We start from the raw sequence: 9,832 nt of genomic DNA on the forward strand, positions 1-9,832 counted from the left end.
GACCTCCATCCAGTGTTTGGCTGCAGGTGTTTATCAGCTGCTGAGTAGAGCCTCTCAAAGAATAGTTATGCTGAGCCTCTGTCAGTAGGTATAACAGAGCATCATTAATAGTGTCAGGGACCAGTGCTTACCCATGGGGTGGGTTTCAAGTTGGGATGGATATTGGTTGCCAGTCCTTCAATCTCTGCTTCATCTTTGTCCCTGTATTTCTTTTAGACAGGACAAATTTTGGGTCAAAAGTTTTGTGGGTGTTTGTCAACACTATGGGCTAGCCACCATATTTTGCTATTGCTTTGTTTGTTTGCTTGTTCGCCTGCCTGCCTGCCTGCTGCCTGCCTGCCTGCCTGCCTGCTGCCTGCCTGCCTGCCTGCCTGCCTGCCTGCCTGCTGCCTGCCTGCCTGCCTGCCTGCCTGCCTGCTGCCTGCTGCCTGCTGCCTGCCTGCCTGCCTGCCTGCCTGCCTGCCTGCCTGCCTGCCTGCCTGCCTGCCTGCCTTCCTGCCTGCCTGCCTGCCTGCCTGCCTGCCTGCCTGCCTGCTGCCTGCTGCCTGCTGCCTGCCTGCTGCCTGCTGCCTGCTGCCTGCCTGCCTACTTGCTTATTTTTTGGCCCTGGTTTATGATATACATCTTTACTCCTGTCAGTTGGGAGTTAGAGACAGATAGATCTCTAAATTTGACATCAGTATGGTCTTCAAAGTAAGACATTGTCTTTAAAAGATTTATTTCATTTTTATGTGTTGTGTATCTGGATGTGTGAGTGTGTATTTTGTGGGTGCCTGGAGATCCTCTGGAACTGGGGATCAAGCTCAAGTCCTCTGTAAGACTCATACTTGATCTTCAGTTGCCACACTATCTCTCCAGCCTCCCATATTTTGCTTTTTTATATAATATTTTTAATTATTTGATAACTTATTAGTTATAAAAAATTATAGAGACACTGCCTCACTCTGAAGACAATTCTGATAGCAAATTTAAAAACCCACCTATCTAACTCCCGACTGATAGGATTAAAGATGTACATCACCTCACCAACCAGGGCCAAAAACAAATCTTTAAAGCAAGCAAGCAAGCAAACAAAGTAATAGCAAATATATTGCATAGTTTAGTCTAAACTATACTGTATAACATATATTGTATGCAATATATTTTGCTTACTTTCTCCCCCATTCTTCCCTATAACTCCTCCCTATAACCCTCACTCCCTCCCAACTTTGTCTACTCTCTTCTTTTACAAATAATTATCCACCAACTCTAATTTTGGTTACCCATATACATGTGGGTGAGGCCATCCACTGGACTATGGTCTAGTAAGAAGCCACACCCTTTTACAGAAAAAGTACTCTCCCTCCCAAGAGGATGCCCTCTTGTCAGTGGTAGCTTAGATAGGGCTGGGAATTTATGAGCCATTCTGGGCTGTTGATGATTTAATCTTGTATGGGACTTGTAAAGGGACCCACATGCTATGAGTTCATGGGTTCAGTTGTGCTGTCATGTCCAGAAGATGCTGTTTTTCTCCGGTCCTCCCTGATCTCTGGCTTTACCAAGCCTTTCCCTCACCCTCTTCCACAATGGTCACTAAGCTTTGTGGAACATGGATATGATATAGAAGACCCATACATGGCTGAGCACTCCACAGACATTCATGAGCTGTACTTTAACCATTTGAGAGTTTCTTAGTTAACCACCATCTACTGCACAAAGAAACTTATTTGATGAAGTCTGAGACTGTACTGACCTATGGGTATAGAGGTACTTTTAGCAAAATAATAGTAGCTTCCTGGGGGCCTACAAGTTCCTCAACAATGGTTTCCTGGCCAGACATATGTTTTCTCTTGTGGAACAGGCTTGAGATTCAATTGGAAAGCAGTTGGTTGCCCCCATAACATTCACACCATGACATCATCCACGGACATGACTTTCCACATCAGTTACTGCTGTACCTCACACGGCCACATTTTGCTTCTTGATGCAGACAATAAATACTTTGAGGGCTTTTGTTTTCTTCCTTTTTCTCTTTTTACTGAAAGTTTAAACTAAACCATGAGAAAATGACATTTTTGAAGCTCAAAATGGTCAAGTATCAACAACCTCCAGAACCAAAGGCTTTCCCTAAGCCCTGATAATGTGAAGGAACATAGCCTCTTCTTTAAATTAGAAACATGCTTGGCAGAGCCAGTAATAGTCTGGGACCAGGGCCTTGGGGGAGCTGCAGCTTTGGATCCTAGGAATCCACCTCTTCCCACTTTAAGGATCTATGGTTGTCAAGATTGCTGTGTGCTTGATCCATGCTCCTCCTGAGATAACCCTATGTTTCCTTTGTGTAACATTGATCATCTTCCTCATGACTTCATCCTTAAAGCTGAGGTCCATATAACCTCTGAGTATGGTTTTCTCCTTTCCCAGATACTTTCTAGAAGTCTCAGGAACCAGGTTATTAACATCTATTTAGCATGAAAATGTGATGAAAATCTCATGAGCTAAGTTTATACACAGTAACCAGTGGTCTCATTTAAATTTCATAGCAGCTCCAGACCCTGAGTCAATGCCAAAAGGCTCTGGTCAAGTGTTCTCTGAAAATTCACAGAATTGATATCTGGGCCTACAGTATGAGGGGAACTTGGTCAATTGTGATCCTTTTTCTACCTGTAGGAGCCTACCAGCTTTATAATTCACAACCTTTCTGGCCTAGCTAGCCTTGGATCCAGAACTCATGTAAGAGTAGGCCAGTCTCAGCATGAGCATGGCAGCCAGCCATAGGCTAAGAGGAAAACGAGCCATTCCAAACAGACTCTTACAAGATGCTTCATGATTGCAGGACACATTCAATGGGTTCGGAAGTTAGGACTGATGCCTGACTTGGGAGTGTGGTTCCAGAGGGTATAGTGTTTCCTAGGAATGGTATCTTAGGGAGTTCATTCCTCATCCAGAAAGGCTAGATAGGAGGACTCATCCCAGAAAGAACCCCCCAAAGTGCTGAGAATCCCATATTATAGCATAGAGCCAGCCCATATCAGGAACACTGCCCTGTGTTCATGTTTATCTGAGAGGAGCTTCCTAGCCACCCAAGATAAGTTAGACTTAGCAAGATTTCTAGAAATGTTGATAACTTTTCTGTTCATTCTTAGTGAATAAATATCCTATATGTTTGTTTAAGGGGCAAAAAAGTGGATGGTCTATGGGGCTGGACTGTGGAGAGCAGGTGTGGCAGCAGTCCCAAGATGATGCTTGGGACTCCGGCCTGGTCTTGTGACTAGCACCTGACTTCCCCCTGCCCCCCCCCCAGATTAGCCACTCCCACCTTGCAAGCTGTGCAGGTACACCCATGACATGAGATCAGGACAATAGGACTGCTCTTGGAGGTGGGGAAAATGAAAAAGAGAAACAGAAAGGGGAACAGAAGGAGAAACAGAAAGAGAAACTAAGAGAGAAATGGAAAGAGAGACAGAGAGGGGACAGAAAGATTTTCACTGGCATGCTGTAAGGTTCCTGAATAAACCGCTTTGAGAAGAACGCTGTGTAGTTCTTTTTCTGCTGGTCAGAGATGGCGGCAACACTGGACATATGGCTCCATGGTTAAAAATACAGGCTGCTCTTCCAGAGGACCTGGGTTCAATTTCCAGCACCCACATGCTAGCTCACAACTGTAACTCCAGTTGCAAGAAATCTGACAAACATGCAGGCGAAACACATAAAATAGAAATAATACATTTTTAAATGTATATGCTAAAGAGACTAAGTCCTAACCATTAGTCATCCCTGGAGAGAAAATAATCCAAAACATACTGAAGTGAGTTAGAATCTGGGGCAAAGATCAGTCTACTGAACCTGTTGAGACCTTGTCAAGGCTGTTGTTTCACTTCAGCCAAAGACTATCACTCAAACTATGACCTACAACAGCCAGTTCTCACCACTAACCAAAATTGACTGTGCACATTGCAGTCCAGATGCCAATTGGGGACAGGGACTGAAAATCAGCCACTGAGGGAATTTCTGCACCACAGAAATTGACTAATTCTACTAACCGGACTTCACAGCATGCATCAGCATAACAGTGCTGGGTCCTCTCCAGACTACCAGACCGAAGATATGCCTATAGGTTCAGTTCCTTAATCATCAAAGAAAGACACAGAACTTGAGTCACCCTTGGATACACAACTGGAAACAGATCAAATGGGGTAACAAACTTAGTCCGAATTTGACGGGAGTTTCTGGTTGTGTCAAACTCTCACTGATCTCACTTTTTCTACTTGCTTTTTTGTTTTGCTTTGTTTTTTAAACTAATTTTTTTCTTCAAAACTAAATTTCTACAGATGGAGAAGGGTCTGAACCAGGGTGTATGATTTAATGGAAGCCATTTGAGGCATTAGCCAAGCATCTTCTACCTCCCTGAACAGCTGGCCTCGATCAGAACCCTAAGAAGGGCCCCATTCTACAGAAAGCATCCATAAGACAAAAAAGCACCCACAAAGACATAGGCAGCAGTAGACAGAAACAAAGAGGTGGACAGTAGCTTTCTGGAGTCCAAGTCTTCCTCATTTGAGATAGCTTCCCAAAGTTCTTCCCTTCTCCAGCCTTCTAATCCAGAGTCTCTATCTAGTTACCTTTCTAGTTACCTCCAGTGTGCACTGAGCCCACTAAGTCTGTTCTTCAAATATGGCAGATGTCACCAGAGGGGTTTTTTCTCCATTCTGAATGTTCATTCTTCCCAGTTAGGAAACTAAGGTTGGTTGCCTCAGTGACTTGGTTCCTGCAGTTCTATATTTTCCTGCCAAACCTTAGTAATTACCAACACAAGAAAGATAAAGTTACACAAGAAAGGGAACGTCATTAGGTATGTGGCAAGGCAAGTTTCATAACCATAACTGCAAATACTTGAAATTTTATTTAACCAGCCTTCCATCACTGATGAAACACCATAGAAAATCAACTTAAAGAAAGGAAGATCTATATATATTTTTTTTGATTCATAGTTTCAGAAGTTTTCCACCATGGTTGGGAAATCATGTGCTATTGCTTATAGATCTGTGGAAAGGCAGAGATGTGAAGCTCACTTCATGCTGCTTAGAGCAGAGATAGATAACCGGAGAGGCCAGGAACAAGGCATGACACTCAGGACGTGGCAACAGTGACCCATTTTCTACAACTAAGTTCACCTCCTAAGTGCCATTTCCCTTCCATTCTACTCAAGTTATGAACCCGCCTGTCAGTTAAATGCACAGATCCAATCTCTTTCCCAAAAGCATCATCATTAAACATTGTTGCATTGGGACCAATCCTTCAATGTATGATCATTCCCAACCTAATCTGTGACATTTCATTCCTGGCTCTTAAAGGCTCTAGGCCATGACAATACAAAACTTGTCCAGAGGCTCTCAAAGAGTCCCTGTAGTCTTGATAGTCCCACCATTGCTCAGAGTCCAAGTCCAACATTTTCTCTGAGATCTAAGACAATAAAAAGCCAACGTATGTGCTTCCAACATACAATGATGGGACAGGCACATAATAAACATTCCCTTTCAAAAAAAAGAGAGAGAGAACAGGATTAGCAAGAGAGATGGACTAAAGCTAGAACAGATCCAGTGGGGCAAGCATTAAATCCTGTAGGACCCATTCAAGTAAAATCATACTTGAAACCATTTTTTCCCTGGTTGGTATTTTGTGTGGCTGATAAAATGCCCTTGGTTGGTAACTAAACAAGCCTTTACCACTTCTAATAAATCTCTTTGATCTTTCAAGATCAACCAAATTATCTTCACTATTATCCTGTCTTTTTACCATTCTGATTTTTTTTTAGAACATGCTTTAGTAAGCTTAAAACCAAAACTTTTTGTTGAAAGCAGGAGTTTGGGCTGGATCTATTAGTATACACCTGTAATCCTAGCTCCCGGGAAGCTGTAGCATGAGTCCAAAGCCAGCCTACGGTACAAAACAAGACCCTGTCTCAGGAATAAAAGAGAGAGTGGTGGGGAGAAAGTGATTTTAATTCAACAAAAACAACGCGCACACACACACAAAGCCACCAAAAAAAAAAAAAAAAAAAAAAAAAATTCACAACCTTTCAGGCACTGACTGAACACTTGATACAGTCTCAGGGTCTTGATAGGACCCATTTTCTCTGCCAGTTGTAGAGTTAAGAGTCAGGAGGAAATCTGGGTGGAGCACAATAGGTAGCAACAGAGACCTCTAACACGGCCCACAGAGAAGCAGACAAGCTCAGCAATGGTAAAAAGTTGTTCACTGGGGATGAACACATGCACCCAGCAGACATACAAACAAAAAGATCCTCTGCAAAGCAGAGTAGGAACAGTGAGCCCTCATAAAATTCAACAAATAATGAATCTGTACTTTCAGCATACAAAGATAAGACATTGTCATTGCAAAGAGAAAAAGTAACAGTAGGAAGAAAGCATAAAACCTAGTCTCTCCTTAAGGGCTGAGGTTTTAAAACTTCTAAAGAGTTTCTGTCCTCTTACTTAGGGTGGTTAGTTTGAAGAAAGGCAAGGAAGAAGCCATCTTGGAAATTCATCACCTTTAGAACTTAGTCATGGGCCCTCTCCCTATCTGTCTGCCTACCAGGGAGTCTGTCTAACTCCTAGCCTCTCACATCACATGAGCTTCAAACACTTCCAGGCCTTCTGGTGGGACAGGGAAAGACAGTGCAGAGGTTCTTCCAGCTTGTATTTTTGCCATTTCAGGTTTAATAAGATTTTGATCTCCTTGATGGAGAATCCCACAAAAAACTACCCAACTCTAGTATAGGAACCCAAGATCTAGATGCCCACCCCTTCCCATCTCCCCAACTACCATCCTGATAGCATTTCTTAGCTCCTGTTAAACTCCTTGCTTATGCAAACATTCCCCTGCTGAGAGAAGTACCTTGATGTGGTTTCTGCCTTTAGAGCCGGTATTCGTCAGGGTTCTCTGGAGCCACAGAACTATAGGTAATTTCTATATAGTAAGGGACTTTGTTGATGACTGTAGTCTGTAGTCCAACTCCCCAATAATGGTCAGCAGCAGCTGTGAATGGAAGTCCAAAGATCTAGCAGTTGTTCAGTCCCACAAGGCAAGCAGGAAGAGCAAGCGCTTTCCTTCTTCCAATGTCCTTATGAAGGTCTCCAGAGGAAGGTATGTCCCAGATTAAAGGTGTGTACCACCATGCCTGGATCTGGGACTTGCTTTGTCCCAGATGACCTTGAACTCAGAGATCTCCGTGCCTTAGTCTCCTGGGATTCATGGCCACAATGCCTCAAGATCTCCATGTCTTCACAACCATATTTATAATAAGCCAGAAACTGGAAACAATGCAGATGTCCCTCCACAGAGGAGTGAATACAAAAAAAGGTGGTACATTTACACAATGGAATACTACTCAGCTATTAAAAATATGAAATTTTCAGGCAAATGGAGGGCTCTAGACAATATCCTGAGTGAGGTAACTCAGTCACAAAAGAACACACATGTTAAGTACTCACTGATATATGGATTTTAGGCCAAGATCTTGGAACACCCATGATACAATTCACAAACCACATGAAGCTCAAAAGGAAGGAAGACCAAAGAGTGGATGCTTCAGTCCTACTTAGAAGGGGGAACAAAATGATCAAGGGAAGTAGAGGGTGGGAGGGACTTGGGAGGAAGAGAGAAGGAGAAGGGGAAAAGTTAGGTAAGGGAAGAGATGGAGGAGATGTACAGAGGGTCAGGAAATTGAACAGAGGTATGTAGCAATGGAGGTTGGGGAACTAGGGGTAGCAACCAGAAAGTCTAAGATGCCAAGAAAGCAAAAGCCTTTTAGGACCCCACAGGGATGACATCAGCTGAAATACCCCACAAAGGGAGGTAGAACCTATTGAGACCATATTCAGAGGTTAGGCATGGATCCTGGTTGAGGGATGGGGCCATTCACTCATCTCCAAAATTTTGACCCAGAATAGCTCCTGTCTAAAGGAACTACAGGAACAAAGAGTGGAGCAGAGACTGAAGGAAAGGCCATCCAGAGACTGCCTCACCTGGGGATCCATCCGAAATGTAGACACCAAACCCAGGCATTGATGCTGATGCCAAGAAGTGCTTGCTGACAGATACAGCTGTCCCCTGAGAGGCTCTGCCAGATCCTGACCAATACAGATGAGGATACTTGAAGCCAACCATCCATCAGACTGATCACAGGGACCACAATGGAGAAATTAGGGGAAGGACTGTAGGAGCTGAAGGGGTCTTATCTGGCATCAGTGGAAGGGGGGTCCCTTGGTCCTGTGAAGGCTTGACGTCCCAGTGTAGAGGAATGCTAGGACAGTGAGGTGGGAATTGGGGGTGGAGCACCCTCATAGAAGCAGGGTATGGGGGGAGGGGATAGGGGGTTTGCAGCGGGGAAACCAGGAAAGGGGATAACATTTGAAATGTAAATAAATAAAATATGCAATTTAAAAAAAGAAAAGAAAGATCCCCAAGCCAAGATCCAAGTCAGAAACTTGTATCTCCCAGCCTCAAGATCAGGATCACAGGTGAGCCTTCCAATTTTGAATTGTAGTTCATTCCAGACATAGATAAGTTGACAACCAGGAATAGCCACTACAAAGCCCCTTGGTCCAAATTCTCAGGGCTACAATTGGGTCCGTGGATACCTGAGTACAGTCTCAGGCAGCTGGAGTAAACATGTTCAATCAACTATCAGCTGTGTCTGGATGGTCATCTCTGACGGTTTCCTGTAACATGTGCACCTGCCAATGCCTCCACTGCCTGCTCCACCTCTGCACTGGCTGCCGCCTTCACTCCCTCCTGGACTTTCAGTGCACACAAGGTCCTTGCAATGCAGGTTCCTCACAGCCATCTTCTGCACTCCTACCCCGACCCCACCCCACACCAACTCCTATCACTAGCCAAGAACTAGCAAGGAGAAGCCTCATTGTGCTAACTCTTACCTGGGACATAAGAGGAAAGTGACTAAGGCTGTGATCTGGGCTTGTTGGGTTTTTTTTAATTTCGTTTTTGTTTTGTTTTGCAGTCCCCAGATCATATCAGAACTTTCGAAATCGTGCTGCAGAGCATGTGCCATCAATGCTCCATCAATGCTCTCCCACTGAGGTGCAGATGCACAAGGTCTCAGAGTGAGACAGGTGGTAAGGAGTATGGAGCTTATTAGAAGCATTATTTGCCACGGACAGACTGAAAGAAACAGGATGGTAGGAGCTCTAAGGATATAGAATATCAGAGACTCTGCTCAGTTGAATGGGGGGCAGGGTCTCTGAGGAAGAAGAGCTGTTCACAGCATGAGACTGAAGCCAGGTTCTCTGACTTCCCAGCAGGCATCAGGGAAGAGGGAGGAGTCAGGATTTGTGGCCATGCATACGTAGCCTTACCCACAGATCCCCCCCCGCCCCCCCCCCCCGAGAAATCTGGGTTCATGGAGTCTATGAGCTAGAGAGTCACAGTCACAGACCTCTCAGGATCTATAGGTGGGGGGAGGGGCTGCCGGAGGAATTGTGGCTCATCCAGTCTGATCTAGATCTAATAAGACCACTGTGATCTTTCTAGAAGTTTCCTTGACTTCTGCCCCCAGAAACCCAGGGCTGCTCTCTGTGTCACTGTTCCCTACACTGTTTCTTTGTGCAGGGGCCAATCTTCCTGCCCATTCATGTTCAAGCAGCATCTACACCCCCCCCCAGCGCTGGCAGGGCTCTGGAGCCAGTAAAGCCCCGATGGGTGTGGTAACAGCCCAGCCCAGTCTTGCACAGCCATCCTTTCTTCAGTGGGAGCTCTCTGTTACAAGTCTGTGTTAGGAGTGCCTTACACTCACTTGTTCTCTGGAGTCAGCCACTATTCATCCAAGCACTCAGCC

The sequence above is a fragment of the Micromys minutus genome, assembly GCF_963924665.1.
Source record: "Micromys minutus genome assembly, chromosome: 4".
Classification (NCBI taxonomy): Eukaryota; Metazoa; Chordata; class Mammalia; order Rodentia; family Muridae; genus Micromys; species Micromys minutus.